The sequence below is a fragment of the Agelaius phoeniceus genome, chromosome 16 (genome assembly GCF_051311805.1).
Source record: "Agelaius phoeniceus isolate bAgePho1 chromosome 16, bAgePho1.hap1, whole genome shotgun sequence".
Taxonomy (NCBI): domain Eukaryota; kingdom Metazoa; phylum Chordata; class Aves; order Passeriformes; family Icteridae; genus Agelaius; species Agelaius phoeniceus.
The window spans coordinates 2,577,135-2,600,901 of NC_135280.1; the positions used below are offsets into that span (position 1 = coordinate 2,577,135).

Consider the following 23,767-nt stretch of genomic DNA (forward strand, 5'->3'; position numbering starts at 1 on the left):
CTCCCTGAGGCAGAGACACTGCAGAGGAAACACCTTGAGACCAGAGTTAAGGCTGTCCCCTAATGAATGCACGGCATTCCACGGCCATAAGCTGCTCAGATGTCCTTAATTCCAGGATTTCTTACACGCTCCGTGCCTGACTTTGTAACCTTAATCATGTATTTTTTAGTGTTGCTCTTGTGCGCACGTGAGCTTATCTCCTTTTACTGTGGGATCTTCTTCTCACTCTCTTGGTAGGATAAACAATACCCACGACTCTTCCACGTCCCTTCCTGGGCGTGCATCAGTGTCCCCCAACTCCCCTGAACACTCCCCAGCTTTGCAGAATGAGCAGTGGGGCTGTTCAGGCTCCACTCCAGCTCCTGCTGGAGCCTCGGTCGCCCTCGGATGCCCAGAGGTCACTCCCACGTGTGGATGAGCATCTGGATAACCCTGGTGCCACACCAAGGCTCCCTGCAGGGCGCAGGAGGAGCAGGAGCAGAGGGAGCCTGCGGTGGGGGCAGGGACCAGCAGCGTGTTTGTGGAGTAACGCTCAAACTGCCATAATGGATTGCCTTGTTTACACTGGGCCCAGGGAAAATCACTCCAGGGATGGAGACACAGAAGCGTCCAGAAGCCTCTGAGAGCAGGAGAAGCTCTTCAAGACTCTTGCCTCTTGCTTCTGCTTACAAAATCATCCCCCCCGCCTCGCCTCCTGCATCACTGTCAAGGGGCGGAAGCTTTGAAATCACTGTAGTAAGCAGGGGAGGGATGAGGAAAGGAAAGGAAAAGTATTATCGGATGGGAACGTGGCTTTTCCACTCCTCCTTGCCAAGAGGAGCCCTCAGTACCCAAGGACACACCAAAAGGGTCGTTGGGCCACAGGGTGCAGTGAGAGTTGCGAGGAAATGCTGAGAGAGGGAAAAGAATAAATAGGAACCACCTTAAGGGAGGGGAGCCACCAGCAGAACAGTTAAAATGACTAAATACTTTCCCAATATCACTCCTCCACGTAAGCATTGCTGTAATTGCCCTTGGGATGTTGCACAACGGCGAAAGGGAGGGGCAGGTGCTGGCAGGGAGGGAGTGAAGGCGTGCAAACCTCCAAATCTCCATCCCAGGCGCTGCTGTCATCGAGGAGAGACGCTCAGGACACCTCTGCCACCTCGGGCCCTGGTGGATTTATCCCCTGAGGGGCCATTCCTCACACCAACTGGAGCACTCCCAGGAGGACTCACTCCTCATGCCTCTGAGACACAGCGGGCTGCCCCAGGGAGCAAGAGCAAAAGGCGAGGAGGAACAGAGCCCACGCTGCACTGTGTGGCAAAAAAAAAAAAAAAAAAGGAAAAAAAAAAGGGAAAAAAAAAAGAAAAAGAGAGAAAGATATAAGGGCTTCATTCAAGCGCTCTCGCTCTCTGGAAGTCTCACGCAGAGCAGCTGGTCTTTAAGACTGTTGCAAGCATGCCATGCAAGCACAGAGCCCTTCCATTCCTGGGTGCTTTCATTAGTGACACTCAGACAGGGACAGCCACTCGACCCCCATGAGAAGGAAAAAGGCTGACTCATTCTTCCAGCAATGCTTGAGAGCAGGGCACGGTGCTCCTGCTCTGTAGGGTCCTCTCCTGCTTCCTAAGCCAGATCACCGGATCTGGGCTTGGATGCCACACACACACACACACATGCACACACCAGCTAATCCGCAGATGTGCTGGGTCCCTGCATGCAGCATCCTCAGCCTTTGCTTCCAAAAGCTGCCCAGTGATGCTCGAGTCGAAAGGGAAACCTCTGAGAGATGCAGTCTAGAGGTTTAAAACATCTGTGGGCCATCAGCCATTAAATGGGATGCTATGCTGGTTTGCTGCTCTCGGGTCTCACGCCAGGTTCATCGCTGTGCCGGCTGGGTACCGTCCAGCAATGCATTAAGTGATGTGACTATTTCTGTTCTCATCACATGTTTGCTCTCATCCTCTCCAGGGTGTGTGCGGGGGGGAAAAAAACACACATTCATTATGGAGTGTCATATTTTGGTAAGGCTTTTCGTTTCTCTGCGTAACACCGGGCTCTTGGCAGAGGAGAAGGGGGATTTTGTTTTCCTAATATCCATGTACTCAGGTATTTCTGTTAGAGGAGGCAAAGTCAAAGAAATGCTAATCAAATATCCAGGAGTGCACAGTGCTGACATCCGCACCTCGCTACTATATGGCCTTTCATTAGCATTACCTAAATGTACGACCGTACAAAGAGCAGATTTCCTTAGCAACAGGGCTGCCTTCATATTTCCTCCCCACTACCCCCTGCCCTTAGAAGAAAAATGACTTCAGCTCTTTCTCTGAGCCCTGCTCTGCGCTGCAGCAGTGCTCTACGCCACTGCCAGGCTTTGCTATATGCTGCATCTGGGACGCCTGCCTCTCCACGCTGGGATCCACGAGCCATAAAGCAACCTCTTGACTTAGCTCTTCTGCACAGCCACAATAAAACTCCTCTTTTCCTAACGGAGCATATGCAAAACAGCCCTGTAACAGCAGAGGGGGGATCCTCTCCTCCAGATGACTTACAGCTCCCATGGCTGAGGGAGGATGTCCAGCACGCTCAGCAGAGCCGGCACTGCTGGCTGGCAACTCCTTTGCTCCCTGCCACCTGGTTGAAGGGTGACAACTGCCCTCGTCCCCAAATGGCACTGTAAAGCACCTTTGCCTTGGGCAGGGAGCTGCCAACCCCTCCTCTCCCCGGATCTGGGCCAGGAAGACGGAACACTTCATCCTCCGCGCTCTCCCCCGGTGCCACAGCCTGGTGCGCTGGGCTATTTTAAGAGCTCGTCTGGGAGACTGGCACACGCACCGCGCTGCCGGGAACTCCCTGCTTCTGTTTCAAAAAAGCTGGAGGCTGGGAGCCTGCTGGGACTCACCCCTGTGATTCCCAAGGTCTGACCCTCCTCTCACTGGGACTGGCGCAACGCTGCTGAGTCAAACGGAATTAGTCCCAATTAGCACCGGTGAAACGGGAGGAGAATCGTGCCCTCCCCGGCATTTCAACCCCTCCAGCCGGGGGCTGGGACCACTGAGCCTCCCCCTGCAGCCATGCCCCTGCTCCCCATCTCCCTGCTCTCCAACCTGCTCGTTCTGTGTCGCCATTCCCTGCCTTTTTCACACGGATACTCAATCCCCTTTCCCATTATGATAGGGTCTTTGATTGCACGATCGCATAACTATAATGAGACAAATATTTATTTTGCAGATATGGGTTAATCAGACCGAAGGTATAGAAATATTTCATGCGCTAATCAGAGTACCTTCAGCAATCAGTATAGCAAATAACTCAGGTAAATTAACATAGGAGAGTTCCCTTATCAGGTTTTAGTCTAAGATATATGTGCATTAAGGACTAATTTGCTCTCCCCCCTCAGATTTGGGCTGGAGCCCAAGATGAGGTTGAGACCAAGGTTCCCTCCCATCAGCTTTCACGGGAGCTGTGCAGGCTTTGCTCCTGGCAGGATCAGACGCCAGGATGAATATTCAGCAGCATAAACGCCTTTGTTTTCTGTGCTCTGCACCTTTAAATTTCCAAGGGCTCTGCTGTTTTCAGCTCAGACAGCCTTTTTGCATTCAGTTCGCTGCAAGCTGACACAGAAGACACGATGGAGCAGGTTGTGTCTCCTGCTCTGAGCCCTTCACGCCACTCTGGCAGCGTTCAGGGGCCATATTAAGAGCTGCGAGTAATTAGTGAATTCCTCCTGCCCCAGTGCGGCGCAGAGCAGCCGTACCCAGCATCTCGTGGCCAGCAGGCACATGTGGTGCCAAGAGCATAGGTGGCAGTGGGGACAGAGGGATCCAAAGGGGCTGAGAACAGGATGAGCCAAGTGAGAGCCCAAGAAGGACTCCTGGGTTTGACAGGCATTCCCAGGGCACTCACCCAAGCTCCTGCAAATCAGCAGTCCCAGGAGACACCTTATAGAATCATTAAGGTTGGAAAAGGCCATCAAGAGTTGCCCAGACTCCTCAGGCTCAGTGTCCCTCACTCCAGTGTCCCCAAACCAGGAGTGGCTGTGCTCCCAAAGCAGCTCCCACAGCTGCATTTTCCCTGCTCTGCTCTGAAAAAGCTCCCGCAGAGGAAACACAGAGGATCTGCCCTTGCCTCTGTCATGTTTTGGGATCCCAGAGAACAAAAAGCACCGGAGGAATGGCAGGCATTATAGTAACGATGGTGACAAATTTAATTAGAGCAGGAAGCTCTGGAGTGGATTTCAAATGGCAACACGGCATTTTGTGTGAAAGCATTGCCTCGCTCCCCCCGCTCCCTCCCTGCCTCCACCACGCGGCTCCATCCAAACCCACCCCACCCTGCGGGATGCATCCCTCTAATTTTCCCACATGTTGTCCCCTTCATCCTTTTCCCCCCCTACACTCCTGAACCAACACATTCCCGTGGTCTGGAAAATGCAACCATAGAGCAATTCAATAATACAGCAGCCAGATGTGCAACAGTATATCCAACATGTCATTCAAAGGAGCCCTTCAGTGGAGCCGAGACATGCTATCCCACAATCTTAACTAATACATCCTGAGGCCCTGGAGGAGTTGATGGATGTATACAATTCCCTTTCCTACAGCTGTGGTCCCTTTTAGAGGGGGCATCCAGACTCAACAATAGCCCTGCTGTTGCTTTCAAGACAGAACCTCTTCAGACAAACTGGGCTTAATCCTGACCCCGGTTACGCCCGCCCGGGCTCTGCCGAGGTCGGTGGGGTTTGGGAGCCAAGGGCTGGGAGCAGGATCCAGAGAATGCTGGATCTGCCGTTTCACCTTGTGCTACAGGCTCTGAGAAACCCTGGTAACTGGTTGGAATATAACCACCTTGGGGAAAAGGCAAGCGGAGAGGAGCAGGTAATAAGATTTCTAACTGGTGCTGGTAGAAAGAAGGAAGTAATATAACAGTTTAATTAATCTATGCCTATTAGCGTTATTAAAGAAAACAGGGAGCTATTGGAGGTTTACCTCGGAGAATATCATCAAATGGGGACCTTCTGCAGGGAATTTTATGTCTCTGTGCCCAATTTATAACCAGCACGGAGGTGTGGTGTTAGTGACAGCCAGTGCTGAAATGTCACAGTGCTTAGAAGTCATTAGCTGGGGACACAGGGAGAGAGAAAGAGAGGATGGAGGAGGGGACAAGGGAGAAATGGGAAAGGAAGGAAAAGGAATTAATTTAATTAAAAATATCTTTAGAGCCTGTCTCTTGATTTGTGTGGTTTTGGGGCTTGGCAGAGCAGCTGAGAACGGTGTGGAAGGAAAATCAAGGTTGCTGGGGCTTTTTGAAGCTGATAAAAAAAATAAGCACACTTTTCATGTTCAGGAAGATAAATCCCCATTTTCTCAGTCTCAAGACAATCCAGTTATTTACTGACAGTTTTACTGTGAAATAAAAAGGGCTTTAAGCTTCTTTCTACTTGATGTCTCCATAGCCTGAATATTATTAGATCCCAGCCTGGTGCAGCTGGAGTTTTGGTTAATAAATTTAACGTCATTAGACAGAAAAGCCTTCGACTGAATGTTGCAATTCTTTCCCCCCCCCCTTTTTTTTTCTTTTTTTTTTTTTGCCGTTGCAGTCAGACTGTATGTAGGTGGTAAGAATCAAAAGAAAGGAAGTACGCTTGGCAAATAGGGGAGTGCTAAAAAAAGGTTTTGCTCAGGCTGGGGGTTCAGTGCGAGGGTGTTTCGCCCACAGAGGAGGCAAGGCTGAACCCCCCCGCAGGGGATGCACCCTGACGTGGCACCGGTTTCTGCAGCATCCCTCAGGAGAGCAAAACACTCCTGATTTCACAGTGATGGCGTGCCTCAGGGTGCTCGTCCCACTCAGAGGGGTGGCACTGTGGGTGGCCATGCCACTGCCACTGCAGTGAGGTCTTGGGTAGTCCCCGGCAGCAGCAAGACCACGATGAGGGGCTGCCTTGGTGCCACCACCATGGAGCTGTGCTTGAGGTGGATTTTCTGAGAAGAAAAGTCTGCTTTTCCACCCCAAATCTGCATTGAGGCCATTGCAAGGCCAAGTGTTGGTGCAGCAAAATGTCTTGGTGGGACAATGGGGGGACAGCCAGCATGGAGGGGGCGAGGGGAGGGCAGATGGCGGTGGAGCTGCTTGCTCTTCCCATGGGGAGCCAGGCAGCTGCAGCCCCTCAGAGCAGGACTAGCTCCCATGGAGGGAGAGCTCCCACCAAAATCCAGCAGGTCCCTGCTCTCCCCCTCAAAGCTGCCTCCATCTCAAGCCTCCTTCTGCCACCCCGTCTCCTCAGCTGCTGCCCCCGCCATAGCCGAGCCTTCTGCTACCATGAAATGTGCCCACTGGGAGAAAGACACTGAGGAAGGTACCACAGCACTCTAATTCCCCACCACACACCTCACCTGCCTCTTCCCCAGCTCCTGCCCTGCCACCTTCCCACCACATCCCCCCAAGCCCACCATGGCCAGGCCTTCCCTCCCTGATGAGCCTGAACCATGAGGGGCTTGGGGGGACGCTTCATTTGGGGCAGCTGGTGCTGGCCTCTTGGCTAAAAACACATCCCACACGCTGGGTTTCTATCCCCAAAACCCCACAGGTGTTGTGGACACCAAGAGGAAACTTCTGTGGTGGAAGTGGGAGGCTGAGTGACCCCCCCACCCAGCAGCTCCGCCATCGGCTTCACTCCAGGAGAAACAGTCTCCAAGTTGTTTCATAAAATAAACAGCGGTGGCTGGAAGGAGAGGAGCAGAACAGGGGTATCGGGGAGATAGTGAGGGGCTGGGCAGGGACGGTTGTGGAGCTGGGGTGTCGGGATGGGAAGGAAGTGGTTGTTGTGGGAGTAACGTCAGGAAGAGCCTCGGCTGGGGCCCGGGCAGGCAGGGAGAGGGGAGATCCGAGTTCATGGCACGGCTCCGAGGGAGATGAGCCAAGGGAAGAGTCCAGTGTGGGGACAGGGAGGGATCCAGTGTGGGGACAGGGAGGGATCCAGTGTGGGGACAGGGAGGGGTCTGGTGTGGGAAGGGGAAGGGTCTGGTGAGATCCCAGTGGGAGGACGGGAAAGGGTCGGGTGTGAGGATGGGGAAAAGTCCCCTGTGGGGATGGTGAAGGGTCCAACGAGGGAACACGGAATGGTCCAGTGAGGAACAGAAAATGGTCCAGTGTGGAAATGGGGAAAGGTCTGGTGTGGAGACAGAGAATGGTCCAGTGTGGGGATAGGGAAGGGTCCAGTGGGGTGACAGCGAACAGTCCAGTGTGGGGATGAGGAAGGTGTGAGCATCCACTTGGGCAGAGGTGTGCTGGGAGATACCTATCCTGGGAGAACAACCAACCCCAAAATCCTGCTGGATCTTGTTTACTCCCCTTCTAAAGCCATTTCTAATAAAGGCTGGTTTACGTTTTTTTTTTAATCCCCTCTCGGGTGAATAAAAGCAAAACAAATAACCCCAGGCAGCGAGGCTGGGTGATGAGCAGCAGATGGCTGGTGATAACAGGCACCCTCATACCTGTGCACCCCTTACCCACAGCCTTCCCACCTGGAGCTCCCAAGCTCCCAGCTCCGTGGCTCTCGCCAGCCCAACAATCCCAGCCCAGCTAGGGGATATGGGAGTGCAGACAGCAGCGAGCTGCTTTAGGGAAATCCAGTTTGGAGCCAAGTCAATGCATGCAGAGTCATTAATCTAGGTCTGGTGCCAATAGGGATGGCTTTGCATTAGCCGGGCCCCTTTGTAGTTCAGACAATCAGTTGCATTCAACCAGCGCAAGATAACGCTGCAGAAAGCTGAGACCATCGCAGCTCATTCCTCCTGTAAGGGGCGGGGGGAGAGGATTTACAGGCAAAATAGCATTGCATTAATGGGACTGCTCAGTATTCTGCACAGACGCTGGCGGATAATGTCTTTGCAAACTAACTGCAATAAATTAATTAAATTAATCTACTATGCCGTGCTTGTCCCCACCCAACATCAAATTCAAGGATGATCAGGGCTTGCCTTATCCTCCATAGCCTACGAAAGAATCTGATCTCACTTGCTCTAGAGTTTCTGAGGCACTGAATTGCAAAGTACCACCTGCCTCACTAAACTAATCACCAGCCTGGTGGTTTAGATCACATCAGTTTTACATGTAATTAAGACTGTCCAGGAGGGCATGCAGCTGCTTACATGGTCGTTCCCTCTTATACAGCAACGTGCCTCCTGCTCAGATAGGTGCAATTAAACAAGCCTGTTCACAGTCATTAAGCATTAATGCACCTCATTAGCATAAGAACTGGAAGAAGCTTTGATGCAGGGAACCCCGCAGGAGAAGGAGATAGAGAGAGATGTACATACAGACAGGAAGGCGAAGGGCTGGGCCACCACCTTCTCGTGGCCCCGACCAACCATTCCAGCTCCATTTCTCCAAAGCAATGAGCCATGCCGTGCCCTCCTCCCCAGAAATGGGTCTGGGTTATCTTTCTCTCCCCCCCTCCCCCTCTTTCTAAATTATGCTGGTGGAAAGGGAGAAAAAAAAAAAAAAACACCACACCAAACTGTTGGGATATTAACCTAGCGAATCCATTAATAAGCTGAACTCTCTGTTGGCTTTGACACAGCACACTAAAGCTTTAAAGAGACAGGGCCCCAGACACTGGAGATAGGGGCAGAGACAACAGCGCTAACAAAGAGCCACTGTTGCCACGGCCGTGGCCATCTCGGGTAGGTCCAGCTGTCTTTGGTGTTCTGTTTTCCAGACACAAAGAGCAGACTGAACCGTTTTGGTCTGAATGGCTTTCATTTGATGGTAGAGAAAATGAGAGGGAAGAAAGAAGCTAAGTAAAGTGTCCAGGAGAGAAGGAAAAAAAAAAAAGAAAAAAGACAGGAGAGGAAAAAAAAGAGCATGGTGTGCTGCAGGTCTCCAGTGAGAAAGGCTGCCTCTCCCCCGAGCACAAAATGGGGCTGTCTCAGGGAGCAAAGTGAAGGTGACATGATGATTTTGGAGCAGGATGGAAGTGAGGATCCAGGATACACACTCCAGGGGAGCTGGGATGGATGCTGCCTGTGCCTCACCTGCTTGCCCAACGCTTTGTACAGCAGTGTACTCAGCACTGCCAGACCACAGACTGCAAACAGCTTGTCTAGCTGGGGTTTAATCTCAAGGGAACAACCTGTGTTTGTACAGTCCCTGGCCCTCTGGGCTCAGAGCCCGCTAAGAGCCTCTAGCCTGGACCAGGGGTGTTATCACACAGAGCCTCAGCAGCTTCACTGTCACCATGGCGAGAAATGGGCTCGCATGAGGACCTGAATCAGCTGGAAAAAGTGAATCTCCAAGTGAAATGTCTTCAAGGAACCACCACATGCTACCATGGAGCCGCTCCAAACCCACACCTCAGCCCAAACTGTATCCCAAGGCATGAATAACCCTCGTGCTGCAGCCTCAAGATGTCCACGTCATCCCTTGCATCTCTACCTTGCATCCCGTAAGCTTGAAAAACAGGCCTGAAACATCCATTCCAGGGTCCCCTATTATAAAGCACAGCTCTGAAAGCCAGAAATGGAAGCTGAGACCGGATAAATCAGTACCTACCCACTGGAGAGCCACACGGGCTCGTCCCTACAATGCGCTCTCTGGCCTCCATCTAGTCCAGCTCGTAAGTGATAAAAGCGTCCACGACTGCAGCTCTCATCTGGGAAGAAGAACAAACAACCCAAGTAGATCTTACCACTGGGAAATGGTTTCTAAGGGTCTCCAGAGATATCCTCTTTCCTACGCTCATTCCATTAGTGCTGTGCATGCTCCATTGTCCCAGTCTCTCCCTCCTTAGTGGTTACATCCTACAAACACAAACAGATTTCAAATCCCCCGTAGCTCTTTGGCCCATGATGATAATAATTTTCCCTCCTTGAGCACCTTTTATCTAGAGATCTGGAAGCATCTCTCTGGCATTAATAGCTATTAGCTTCTCCACCATCGTGCAACACAGGGTGAGCACTGTCACATCTCACAGCTGAGAGGAATTCGGGCACGGCACAATTAGGAATTCACTCCTGCCAAGTGGTGCATCCTCTTGTGCCCAATCAGTGGCACAGGGATGGTGGTGTTTGGTCCCTGGATGAATCTGGCTAAATCCTAAAAGATTTGCCAACAGCGTCAGCAAGAGGAAGAGATCCCAGGTTTGTGCCTGAGTCACCAAACCCTCTGTTTTCCCTTCTGTACCTAGAGAAGTCAACGGGAAGTCTCCCATGGATGGTAATGGGAAATCCAGGCTTTTTGAGTCAGTAAACAGCTTTTTTTTGAGGGAGGGGGGGAGGTTTGGGCAAAGAGGCTTTTACTGCACAGTCATTTTGATAAACCAAGGAGCCGAGCTTTTACCCAGCAACAGGCTGGGAGAATGACTGATGGAGACCATGACCCCAGTGAACCACAGCCTTGCTCCCCCAGTCCCTTCCCATTTGCCTTTTGTGATTACAATTAGTACTGGGGGCTGGCAGGTGGGGGAAAAATGAAATAAAATAAACTAGAAGCCCCCCCTGCCCCGCTGCCAGCCCCTCATTGTCTGCAGAGGCTGGCTGGGGCTCTGCACACTGCAGTCCTCTGCCCATTGTACTGCTGAGAACATGCGAACAGACGCTCTCGGGCGATGGGTTTTATTGAACGCAACTTCAATGGCAAATGGAGAGAGAAAGGGGGGGGGGAGAGGAAAGGAAAAAAAAAAAAAAAAGCCTTGAAAATCCATGCCAAAAAAAAAAGAGGTGGGGAGGGTGTTTTTTAATGCAATCAATGGCTCCTTCCTATAACTCTGCCTGTTGTGAGGAAATTTCTTTCCAGTAGCAGCCAGCAGCAGTCCCAAGGCTGTGACATTGCTGTAACGCTTGGAGCTCAGCTCTCTATCTCTGGCAGCAGCCCCGTCTTTTTGTCATTATTGGCTGTGATTGCAGGGGGTGCACGCCAGCTCGCCGAGTGCTGAGATATTGCTGCCTTCCCCTCCCTCTGGACAACCTGCCCTCAGAGAGGAGTTTGGGGAGGGGATGAGGGTGAAACAGGGAGCTGAATTCTCTCTGCCTCCCCTGAGTACGCTCTGATCCAAGCCCACATGGATAGGTAGAGGTCCCCAAGGCCCTTTTCGGAAAGCTCATTAGGAAAGTAGTGACAGATGCATTAGCTATTAAAAAAAGGCGGGGGGAGAAGCTATCATAGAACTTTAAAAAAAAGCAGCAGCAGCCGCCCGACAGTTTTATTGCTGTCAGATCCTTTTTTTTGTGGGCACGTTGCAAAGCAGGAGAGGTTTGGGTAAATATCTGACGCACGCACGCACTTCCCATGCTCTGGGCTGTCTGTCAATAATCCAGCCAGGGGTATTTCTCACACCCTCAGGAGGCAGCTCTGCCCATTGCCACTGCAGCTACTCACCCTTCCTATCCACCCCCAGCACCTCCTGGAGAAGAGGTTTTGGAACAGGCATGTCTGGCTGCATGCAAAGCTGCGGGAAGAACCTGCCAGGTTGCCACAGGGGGTGAAAAAAAATGGGCATCAGCTGCTGCCATCTCTGACTCCGAGCTTCAGCCTGGGGAGGACAGGTCTTGGCATGAGATGTTCCCTCCTGATCTAAGCAGAGGCTGCTGAGATGGAGATTGAGTCCTGCATGCCGGGACCTGCTGTCCCTGCAAGCTCCAGCAATGCTCTCCACGAAAGGACAGAGCAGGGCACATTGTGCAATGGACACTCAGGCCTCTGTCCACGTCCCACACCCCACATCGCAGCCCAGAGCCCTTGGAGCTCAGGGAACAGGTGTACTCACATCACTGGGAGGAGCTGCTTCCCTGCCCCCAGGATGGGTGACACATCTGGCAGCAGCTGGAAGCCACAAAGCCCCATGTAGGGACCAGGCATGAGGAGGGTGGCAAATGCTGGGTACTGGATGAAGATGCTCTGGATGGAGGTCTGGGCTGGCGAGCTGTGGTGGGCAGAGGGGCAGATGATGGGGGGGTGAGGCAGGATGATGGCATGGGTTTTGTCCCTCCCCATCCTACGAACCAAGCTGCCACCACTGCTCTTACACCTGTGTGAAGAGCAGAGCCCAGGTAGTAACAGAAGAACAACAGATGTTGCACCTGCATGACGGCTCCCGAACGGCGCCAGACGAGCTGGAATTCACTTCTGAACCACAACAGCAAAGCTCTTCCCACAGACAGCAGTGGGAAGCAGGGATCAAAACACCACTTCCACAGATACACTCCCAACACTGGGTCCTGCCTCCACACACCACATCTTCCACAGACCATCCTCACCACTACGAGACAATCAAGCCAAACATGGCCCCCCCCCAAGACCTCAGCATCCCTCAAAAAGGGGGCACAGCTACTTCAAAAGGAACTACAGGGGTACCAGAGGCAGCCATCAATCTGTGCCCCCCAACCTCACCTCCTGCCACCTTCCAACCACAGCCAGGAGGCAGAAAAGGCAGAAACCTCGCTGGAGGAAAACAGCAGCAGCAGCAACCGTCCCCCTCGGTCGGGTTTTAAATGGCTCTCAGATCCCTTCAAACAAATCTAAATGCACCGATCCTATTGTGTGCATAAATCTTTGCACCGGGGCCTGCACGCCTCCACACTATTGATAAAGAGAAACGAGTCTTAAATATTTAATGAGCGAATAAACCCGTTAAGAGGATATGATTAACTGCATGCCACGGCTCTGCATTTAAGGTGTCCCTGCTGTACCTTTAGAGGGGTTTTATTTTTAAGGGAAATCGGCAGCAGCAGCTGGTGGAAGCCAGCAGCCGGGCTGTGCGGGTGCTGCACCAACGGGAACGCCGGCACAGCGCTCCACTCCAGAGGCATAAATATGCCACGGGAGCCCAGGCTGCTCAGGGGGGGCTGTATTGACTCAGCCTGATGGGCAGGGAGGGCAGAAAGCAGAGCCAAGGAGGTTTGAGGTTTTAGGTGAGGTGGCAGGAGCCAGGCTGTCGGTTAGAGAAGCCACGTGAACTCTGCACCTTTCCGTCTCGCCTGGCAGCGAGGGGGCTGCTGGGGGGATCAGGAGACCTTGGAGCTATTTCCAGCTGAACCACGGAGCTGGAGTGTGACCTTGGGCAAGTCACTTACAGTCACCCTCTGCCTGGAGTCGAGCTCTGTGAGAGGCAACTGGAGTCTCGCCCGCTGAGGGTGCGGATCCAGGCAGTGTGGGGTGCCAGGATGGTTGAACCTTCCTTTCCTCCACCTCCACTGAGCTGGGAGCAGCCTCAGCACGGGGCTGGAGCACTGAGGGCTGAGGTACAACACACCAGCCAGCCCACAGGATGTTTCTCAGGCACACAGAGAGCAGCTGATGGAAGATTTTATGAAACCAAGTGCTATAAATGTCGCCTTGCTATGTGACTTTTTAAGTTTCTAAATTATTTTGATCATTATTTTTACCAGAGTGAGGTGAATAATATACAACAAACCACCGTGAATCATCACTCCAGTTTTTAGATATGTTAAATTTAGCTGTTTTGGTGCCACCTTTTTGTTTATATTCTCCAAGTGTTTCTTGCCAACAAGTTACCGGCAGGGATTTTTAGCCGGGAAGGAGAAGAAAAAGAAAAAAAAAAAGTGAGACAGACTGTTAATTTCTGTTAATTTTAAGCATCAACAAAAGATATTGGAAGAAAGTAGATTTCAAATTCTTCATTGCAACAGTTTCCCTCCCCAAATCTCAAGTCTAAAAATTAAGCCTGCCCAATCGGGAAGCCAAAACCCATCATGTGATGTGAGATCCCAATTAAAACGACTCTCATTCCTGAGACCAAGTATTCACAAAAGAGCAAAGACCGCGAATTATTTGCAGAAATTATCTGGAGAACAATTTTGAATAATGAATACGATGGGGGAAATCGCAGTCACTTGGAATACTTAATGCAACTACAAAAAAAAAAAAAAATCACCAACAATTTGCGAACAGAGAAGAGGTGAAACGTGTGGAATAGATCATTTAGCACAGCCCTGCCACCACCAGTGACTATTCCAAATGACCAAAGCCCCTGCCTGGCTGTAAATGCTGCAGGAATTAGCGATAGAGACTGATGGACAGATGGAAGCCATGCTTGGAGATACACCTAATGAAAGAGGCTGTGCCACCACAGCCAACACGCCTGTGACCTGGTAAAATCAGGGTGAAATAACTCGGGAAGCAGGATGTTCCAAGCAGCCCCAGGCAGGAGGAAGGGATGCTCCGGGTGAGGCAGCCGAGCGGAGAGCAGCTGCAGAGGAAGAGGAGCCCTGACACATGCTGGCCAAATCCCAAGAGGCACAAGCACAGAGGAACACCAAGGACGAGCTTCTGTGTGGTTGTGGCTGGGGGAAGGGGTGGGAGATGCTCTGGGAAAGGAGAGGTTCCAGGTAGGTCTGGGTCAAACAGGGGTGGCTGCTGCATCACCAAATGCTGGCTCTGCCATGGGAAATATCGTCCCATCAGCCAGGGACTGTGAGCATCCCTGGACGTCCCCAGGGTGTGAAGCTGAGAGCTGGGGATCCAGCAGAACCCACTCTGCTTCTGCCACCTGCCTTCAAGTGCTGGGCTGAGCCAAACCCTGGCCTCACACTGAGAGCTGCTCCCATGGCCATGATCAGAGCGTGCAGGACACAAGAAGCAGGAATCTGCTGAAAACTGAATGGTCTTTCTTGCCCAGGAGCCAAAATCTGCCTCTTGGTTAGATTTACTTTGTCACAGCACAAGCTTCGCATTTCAGCTACCAGCAATGAGCATGGAGGCCAAAATCTCACCACTGCCTGTAGAGTTCAGCTGGGAGCAAGGATCTGAAGGGAGGAGGCAGGGAGAATTTGGAAGGCGGGAGCAGGCAAAGGAGAAAGGGTTTTGGAGGACCTTGGGGGACCACAGCAGGGCGTGGAGGAGATGGGGACCTTATGGGGGTCAGGCAAAGTCTGCAAGCACTGCTCAGGTGGGGAGATGCTGGGCCCTTCCCTGCCCCAATAGTGAGGAAAAGCAGCAGAGGTCTGGTAGAGATGGAGCTTTTACACATCCCAGCCTGGTCAGCTGACATTTATCAGGGTAACAAAAGGATACAGCCTGATCACAAGACAGGCTGACAGTGCATCTTCCCCTTCTGGGGAGGAAAGTCAAGAGCCAAAGTTGTAAAAAGTAGTCCAGTCATCTTTAGTATCTTCTCTTTCCTGCAGTTTGACGTGTGCAGGGATACTTCCTCTCCTCCTTTGAAATCCAAGACGAAAGAAAAATGCAGAAAATTCTGTATTTTAGGTGCAGGAATTAAAAAATAAATCAAAGTCGTCCAATGTTTCAGGTCAAAGGTTCCCCAAAGCTTCTGTTCTGGCAATCTAAGAATGTAGAGGCTGGATCTCTTAAATTCCCTTGAATTCAGGCTGTTTCTATCAATCTGTAGCAGTATTTCAACAAGCCTGGCTGAGGATGCTCAGGAAAGCCTGGTTGTTATACGCCTGGACTGCGGCAACCAGAGAACCACTCAGGAACTGAGAGACTCATTATTTGTTATTAACTCACCTGGAATCTCTGATTTCTCACATGTTATTTTGCTACTTGTCTGCAGACTGAAACAGCTCCTCAAAAAATAGAAAAAGGAGAAAGTGAACCACCCACCAGTGGAGGATCATCTTTCTAGTGGATTCTAGTAGGTCACCAGCAACTGCATCAAAAGAGTGTCCTGGGGGCTACAGTGTTTGCTTCTTGTGCCCCTTTATTTACTGTGGATTCCCTCTGTGGCAGCACTACCAGCCCCTGCAGAGATTGCCCTGTTCCAGCCTCTGCTTTTCCAGGTTCAGGCACTGGGTATTTATTGCATTTGGCTGTTTTCAGAGCGTGGGTGTTTGCTTCACATGTCCCCACAGAGCAGAGTCCCCTTGGAAAACTGTTCCAGGCAGGAAACTGCTGCTGCTCCTGGTAAGGGAATCACATGGGGAAAATCAGTTTCTTTTTCAAAAAATCCTCCAAGTAAGGAGTTTGTTCCGGAGAGATGGAGCACGGAGATTCCCATGGGCTCTGCTCCTGCCTGTCTGATGGATTCCCCCCAGCACCCATTTGGCTGGTACAGTGGTTGCTGTAATGAATTTTTAGGGATAACAATTTGTTGGGATAATGACTTGAGGTGCACAGGGCACTTCTATGCCCCAGCCCTCCTTCAGCATCTGCGTGTTACCTTGCTAACCTTGCAGACAGAGAAACTGAGGCACGGGGCTGGCTCTGGAGAGGGACCAGGCTCCAGCAGCACCTCCAACTGCAGCACTCAGGTGCTCCATGGATGCTGCAATATCAGCATCACCCAGAATCTGGCTGAACTTCCCAAGGCCCCCCAGCAAGAGACCTCCTGTGTCCCCTCTGTCCCCAGCTCAGCTGCCACGAGCTGCTGGCCCTGGTCCCTCTCTTGAGCATCACTCTCTGTCTCTGGCACCCACCCTGCTCCTCTCCCAGCAGCTGGGCTCTGCCCTGGTGATCTCGGGGTGCCACCTTTGCCTGCACCATCCCCAGGAGGGGAGCACAGCAGGGCTGGTGCATCTCCACCGCGGCTGGGGACAGCAGGGAGGACAATGACATTTGCTGCAGGAGCCTGACATTGAACCCAGCCAGTCAGAACAGCGGGTGTTTTGCTGGCAAGGGTAGAGGCTCTGCTCTGACACCGTCAGCGAGGGGACAGGAGAGGGAGGGGAAAGGAAAAAAGCCGAAGCAGCAGCCAGACAGCTGCCTCTTCCTCCTCCTCCTTTTGTGCAGAAATGTGGTTTTGTTTGTCAGTCAAACAGATTGTTTTCTCCTTCTTTGCAGGCCAATTGTTTCTGCTCCTGCAAGATAAGGGATTGAAAAGGGCTATATTTTTATGGCACTGAATCTAGGCCCTCTGAATTGGAGGGGAGACATCAAGTGGGAGAGGGATGCCGGTTCAAACCAACCCTCCTCTCCCCAGCTCCACTCTCCAATCCCATTTCCACCCCCATTTTCCTTTTTTCTCCTCCCTTCTCCTGCCTGGGGCTGCCTCTCGGCCCTCTCACTATTTAATCTCCGTCTCTCCAGTGGACTCAGGAGGTTTACACAGCTTCATCCTCTTTGCACCATCTGCTGAAAAGAATCTGCCTTTCCCCTGCTGCTCTGTCCAACGGCTCCTACTGCCACCCTCTCCCCAAAACTGGGGAAAGCAGAGCTGGTGCCACCGCATGTGACGTCGAGAAGAACAAAACCCAGGAGGGGTTTTCCTTTTCTGTGAAGGATTTGCCCAGAAAGCACCTTGGAGAGCCAGACCCCAGAGTGCAGCAAGAGCAGGATGCAGAGATGAGGGAAGAAAATGATCAATAAGAGCAAGCCCAGGGTAAGACAGCAGGATCCTCTCCAGGCTTCTACAGTGGGTTCAAGGAAGCTGTGTCCAGTCTTCCTCTTCTTTCTTGTTGAACTCCCCCAAATCCAGAGTCCAGATGGGATGCCATGACTTACAGTGATGGGAATGCTGGGGCGATGACCTCTGAATGACCGCCAGCATCCCCAAGCCAAAGGACAGGAAGAAGGTCCTTGCTCCAGGGACAGTCAGGGCTGGAGGCATCCTCACCCTCACTGGATCCCAAGCAGGAGTCCTTTGCTCCCAGGCGCTGATCACATCACACACCGAGGACCAGAGGGAGGATTTGCCTCTCCTCCTTGGGGGATGAGAGCCTGGAAGGGGGCAGCGTGGTTCATATCCAACTCATAAGCCTCTCAGAGCTCAGGCTTGAGGACTGAGATTCACTCAATTAATTTTGCTTTGGCAAAAAGTCCATTTTTATTGCTATTTCATGCCTTCAGTATAGATTTTCCCTGCTCGTCTCAAAGGGATAATAAAACCCGACTCGTTCTTTTTATAAAAGTCTCACACTCCCTCTCTCACCAGGCTCTGTGTTCCCCAGCTAGAGATGTAAATTTAAAGGGGAAATGCTGTCATTTAAAACAAAACAAAACCAAAAAAAGCAACTCAGAAAGCCCAGCTTTGAGCATATTCCAGCTCTCGAAACTAGGCCGTGCAACCAAAGCAAAAACCAAGCTGCCACCTTCCCGCGGTGAAGCGGCATTCCCGCAGCGATCCCAGCCTCCCACAGGGGAACTGGGGGTGACTGCCAGCCCCAGGAAGCCACTCTCCATCCTGCAGGGCTGCTGGTGGCCCTCTGCTTGCTGGGATGGGTAGTTTTTGCCAGCTGGGTGCTGGTGGGCGCAGGTGGTGAGCGCTGCTCTGAACGAGCTCCTTGTGCTTGGATGTGAGGCTGGAACCCCAGCACCTGCACCTGCCTCCCACCTCCTCCTCCTCCTCCACACCAGGTGAAAGCCTTGCTGCTGCCTGCCTCAAGCAGCTGGACCAGTCCTCCTGGGGGAAATCCCAAATCCACGCAATTCCAAGCAGGTGGATTTTGAGTGTGTTTTCAGGCAGGCAACGGGACAGGATGGTGGCAGGACAATACACGGACCTGCCTGCTCCACCCCAGCTGGGATGCATCCTGCCTGCTCTTCAGAAGGGCTGTAGCTGTGGAGGATCCCTCTGAGAGGTGAAGAAGGGAAAGGGAAACTGCCTTTCCTCTGCCTTGTGCCCTGCTGCCATGACCTTCTGGGGGGATAGGATGCGAGCAGAGGAAGCCAAGTGGAAGTATTGTCATCAGTGGGTGGCAGCAACTGCCTGGGGACAGGGCGGAGTCCCCAGTACCATCAGGATTTAAGGGCAGCACCATCAGGATTTAAGGGCAGGTTAGACCCAGGTGCACGCCTGGCACAGCTGATGCAGCCTGCTAGGACAGACTCAAGCTGGTGCCTCCTGCCTTGGCTGTGTGTCTGATTTGGTGACATGCATAAATCCACCATCAGTGGGACTCTCCTGGCTCAGCAGGAACCAGGAGCAAATCCAAAGCAGAGCAAATCCAAAACAAAGCAAATTCAAAGCAGAGCGAAGCTACACGAGGCAAGAGAAAACATACAGGTGCCTGTACTGTGCCACCCCAGCTCTGGACCGAGAGCTGACAGCCAAACCCTTCATACCCAAATGTTTCTTCTTCTCCCCATCCTGCACTCTTTTCCTGCACCTCCCTGCCAGGCTGCCTGCATGCCCTGGCTGCCAGGAACTCGGGGCCCTGCCTGCATCTGGCAGGGCAGGCAGTGCCCAGGGCGAGAGGAAACGCACAGCTCACTCTGCTCCTCTGGCAGGTGTGCCTACAGCAGACACAAGTTGTAGGGCAGCTAACAAGGACAGGCAGGAAAGCAAAGACAAGGGAACCCCAGGTGATATCACACTCCCTGGCCAACTGATGGTGCAGCACCTCCAGGCCCATCTCTGGTGCCCCCAGTGAGGCTGTGGCACAGCCTCATCAGTTAAACCAAAGTTGTGCCATTTCCTCTGGTGGCAGAACAAACGGTCCTTCCCCACTGTGAGCTGCCTGAGGGATGCTACAGAAAATTCTGCACCTCCCCCGTTTCGGGGGAGAATCACTTGGAGTCCCTAGATTTTCCTGCAGAGCCCTCACAGGACTCAACCCTCCAGGCTGGAAAATCCGTAGTGTGCTCTGACAACCTCTGCAGCTCAGGCAGAGGCGAGAGATGATTAAGACTGGCTGAAATCTCCCAGGACTCTGACATCTGAGAGGCCCCATGCAAGGCAGAGAACCACCCCAGGCTGCTCCTCACAACCTGCAACTCCCCTCACCTTAGCACGGAGCTGAAGGGAGACCAGGGACCCAGCGGGGCCAGGAACCAGGTCAGAGCTGCTGGTTTCCAGGCAGCAAAGGTTTGGAAGAGCAGAGGATCATTTAGCAGAGCGACAGTGAAGGTTCAGAGCAGAGCCTTCAAATTACACGCTACAGAGCACTTTTCCTGCCTAAAAGGTCTCTGAAATGACTGTGGCGGCTCTGAAACGAAGCACTCTGTATGCAATTGTTCCCTGGGGCTTGCAGCGGAGACAGAGCCGGGAGAGGAGAGGTGGGTCTGCGGTCCCTGGCACGGGCAGCTCCTCATCAGATGAGGATACACACTTCTTCTGGGCTCCACAGCACAGCACTGCTGCTTCCCTAAATCTCCCTGGTGGTTTCTACCAGTCGTGGTATTTTTTTTTTCTTTTTTTATTTCTCACTTCCTGCCTTGAACTTCACACAGCTCCTGGCCTGGGCTGCAGAGCTGCTGCTCAGGGTGTGGGTGCCCCCAGCTCCGTGCACAGACCCACAATGAACCCCTCGCCACCATCGCTCTCGCCACACCTCGAGGCACACCTCAATCCCACGGGGAACGGGGAGGGAAGGGCACTCAGGGGGAACATGTCCTTTTCTCCATCTCACTTGGCTTCCTCCCATCTTTCTCCACTCCATCTCCCAGCAGCTCAAGGTCCATTTTCATCAGACAGTGACAGTCACCAGGAGAAGCAGTCTCAGCACCGGCGAGCACCACACACAGCCAACCTCTGCCCCCCACCCTCTGTCACCAGCACACAGGTGACAGCACCCACATCCGCACAGCCACCACGGCACTGCTCACCCACCTGGGGCACACACACTGCCACCCTGGCAAAGGCAGCTGTGCGGTGGGAGCACTCCACAAAGTCCCGGCACACACAGCAGGGAACCATTTCTGCACCAGCAAGGAGGCTCTGGCAATGCCCAGGAGCTGGGGCAGCTGGAGCTGAGCTGGGAGAGCTCCTGGAAGATGCTGGCACCACCAGCGATGCCCTCCCTCGGCTGGCACAGGGCCCGAGGAGCACTCTCCCATGCAAAACCCCAACCGTGGGGTTTGTTCCTCCACACCATCACTTTGGGAGGTCACCTGAGGGCAGCCAACACGGGCACCGCTGGCAGCCAAGGGGAAAGCGGGCAGGGCCAGTGGCCACAAGAGCTTTCAGCAAGCCAAAATCTGCTCACATCTAAGGGATGGCACCGCTCTCCATCAAAGGCAGTGGGGAACAAACAAGCACCCCAACAGCATCCCACTCTGACGTCAGTGAGAACCTCCGGCAGGTCTGCAACGTCAGCCACGATGCTTCCAGCGGCCGGAGCGCCCCCGGGATGCCGACCCCTGGGGCAGCTCAGCCCCTCCACTGGGACCCCAGCGCCACGCTCAAGGTGCCGCTCCAGCTGCACATTTCCAGGGAGAGTGGGAATGGGGACGCGCACACACACACACACACACACACACAGAGGAATTTAAATGGAATTTCACAGCTGCAGCGAAAGGGCACAGGAGGGGCTCAGGGCTATCTATCCAAGACGCACCATGTCCCCGCTCGGCATTTCGGCACCACCGGCCGGGAGCCCCGCGGCCACCGCACCCGCGGGACCGGGGGGGCCGGGGAGCCCCTCCGTGACGTCACCGAGCCAGGCACAGGCTCGCGTTTTGGGGGGATCGAGGCGCGTTTGGGGCGAGCTTTGGGGGGGCCGGAACGGGCTAGGGTTGGAAATACGAGTGCGGTGCTGTGGGAGCGCGGGCGGAAGGGAAGGGAAGGGAAGGGAAGGGAAGGGAAGGGAAGGGAAGGGAAGGGAAGGGAAGGGAAGGGAAGGGAAGGGAAGGGAAGGGAAGGGAAGGGGAAGAGAAGGATATGTGGCGGCGGGTTGGCGGTGCCGCCGCCGCTCCAGCGGCAGCAGGAGAGCAGCGGGCCCGGCGGGAGCCGCGGCTGCAGCCGCAGCTGCGACGCGGAGCCCCGGGGGGGTAACGGGGCTGCGGGCAGGCCCCCCCCCGCCTCCGGCAGCGCCCCGCTCGCCCGGCCCCTCCGCTCCCCTCGCTCCCCCCGCCGGCCCCTTTCACCCGCCGCCCTCCCCGGGCCCTCCCCGGGCTCGGCGGCCCGCCCGGTTCCCCCGGAGCCGCGTCCGGAGCCCTTCCTTACCTGGCGGGCCGAGCCCCGCTGCCTCTCAGCGGCGGCGCTGGGCGGGGGCGGCCCCGGCGGCCATGCCCGGGCGGCCGCGCCGCTCTCCCGCGCCGTGCGAGCCGCCTCGGCGGTGTCAGCGGGCGGGAGCCCCGCGCGGCGCCGGGAGCGAGGGGAGGGACGGCGGGGGCATGACCGAGCGCCGTCGGAAGTGCACGCGCGCCCGCCGCCTGCCCGCGACCGCGGCGACACCTGCCGGCAGCGCCGCCGGTGGCACCGGGAACGGCGGCGGGGCGGCGGCGGCGGCGGGCGCTGCGCACACCGGGAGCAGCGGGGCGGGCGCTGGGCACGGCACACCGGGAACCGGGGCACGGCACACGGGGCACCGGGGGCAGCGGGGCGGGCGCTGGGCACGGCACACCGGGAACCGGGGCACGGCACACGGGGCACCGGGGGCAGCGGGGCGGGCGCTGGGCATGGCACAGCGGGAATCGGGACATGGCACAACAAGCACCGGGCAGCCAGCAGCAGGAACCGTATGGCAGCTCCTGAGCTGGGCACCGGGGACCGGGCAGTGGAGGGTGGAAATGATGTTGGGTACCGGGCACCCTGATGGATGCAGGCACTGGGCATCGGGGACATTGACGAGAGAGTGGCACCGGTGCTGGGTGCAGGGAAGCCCCCGGTCAGCATCTGCCAGGTGCTGGTGCAGGTGACACCGGTGCTGGGTGCAGCCAACGGGTGCTGGCACTGGGCAGGATGAGGTCCCTGCAGACTCACACCAGACCCTGGGTCTGGGTTTGGAGCTGGAGCTGTCTCTGGGCTTGAATCCACAATTGGATCAGGATTGCACCACGTGTGGATCTGCACTTGGGTCTGTGTCTGGATTTAGATCAGGATTTGGAACTGGATTCTGATCCACATCTGGATTTGCATTTGGAGCTGAATTTGGACCCACATCTGGACTTGCCTTCAGAGCTGGATTCAGATCCTCATCTGGATCGGAGTCTGGGACATGCATCTTCCACAAAGGATGGATGTAGCCTTTCCACCCCCTGCTCTCTGGGCATTCCGTGGGTGCACAGAGCACCATCACCCCACGAGGTGTTCATCACTGCCCACTTACCTTGCTCTGGGGACCTTCAGGGGTCTGCAGCAGTGTGACAGGAGCCCTGACCAGGGAGCAGAGGGGAGGGACGAAATGGCAGCAGTCCCGCTGGCCTTGGCTGTGCTCAGCAGAGTGTCTGGGGCTGAACGTGCTCCAAGGAGGAGCCGAGGTCAGGGAGGGGGATGAGTGCAGGAAACATATTAAGTGAGGAAAATTGGCTGCAGCCAGCAGAGCTGCCTGATGTTTGCCTGGGATTTTCCTCTCCATCAGGTATCCGGTGTAAGCCCTCGCTGCAGGGTGGTGGCAGCTGGTTATTCATGAGTGTCTTGGATGTGCCACCGGCCACCAGCACCTGCTGTGCACCGAGAGGGGTGGCACCCAGGACCCCTCCGTGCTTGTGTCCCCAGCGCTGACACCCAGCTTTGGCCGAGGCAACGTGTGTGGATATTTTAAGAGGAAGACTCTGTGCTCTCACAGCTTGACTGCTAATTTATAATCCTGTTTTCCTATTAAAATAAAAGCCTCTCTCTTATTCCCGAACGTGAGAGCCAAAGCGGAGCTCTGAGGAAGTGCCCTGTTTGCAGAACACACTGAAACACACAAAGGAAACGAGGCAAAACCAGCGTTTTGCACGTTTTTGAGCCTCATTTTAGCTGGGACTTGGAACAGCAGAAGGGAAATCTTTTCCAGCAGGATGTGCACAGCGGGGGTGTGCGTGGAGCTGCTGGCGTCCCTTTGGAGCAGGGCCACCTGCCTGCCGAGGGACAGCAACCGCTGCGGTGCCTGTTTGTCCCCGAGGGGTGGCAGGTCCCGTGGGGATGCCGGGGACGAGGGATGGAGCAGCACGTCCCCCGTGGGGCCGGCCAGGCGGGGATGGCAGCCGGTGGCAGGAAATACCTGCT

The 23,767-nt window shown here is 54.3% G+C and overlaps 1 protein-coding gene and 1 long non-coding RNA gene across 5 annotated transcripts in view; one reads left to right on the forward strand and one right to left on the reverse strand.

Annotated features, from left to right (window-relative positions):
- The window catches only part of RAI1 (retinoic acid induced 1), a 74,321-nt gene extending 52,402 nt beyond the window's left edge, over positions 1-21,919 (reverse strand). The window contains exons 1-2 of one of the 4 annotated variants that reach the window (XM_077187132.1): positions 21,779-21,919; positions 1,082-1,295 (exon numbers count right to left, since the gene is read on the reverse strand). The gene's annotated coding sequence lies outside the window, so the exon portion shown is untranslated. Of the gene's footprint in view, positions 1-1,081; positions 1,296-9,534; positions 9,635-9,670; positions 9,783-21,778 lie in introns of all 4 variants that reach the window. The other 3 variants (XM_077187133.1, XM_077187134.1, XM_077187131.1) reach the window with 3 other exon arrangements.
- On the forward strand, positions 20,749-23,405 carry LOC143695380 (uncharacterized). Its single transcript, XR_013184515.1, has 2 exons — positions 20,749-21,020; positions 23,136-23,405. It is a non-coding gene; the product is annotated as an uncharacterized LOC143695380 (long non-coding RNA).
- Positions 23,406-23,767: the final 362 nt, after the last annotated feature.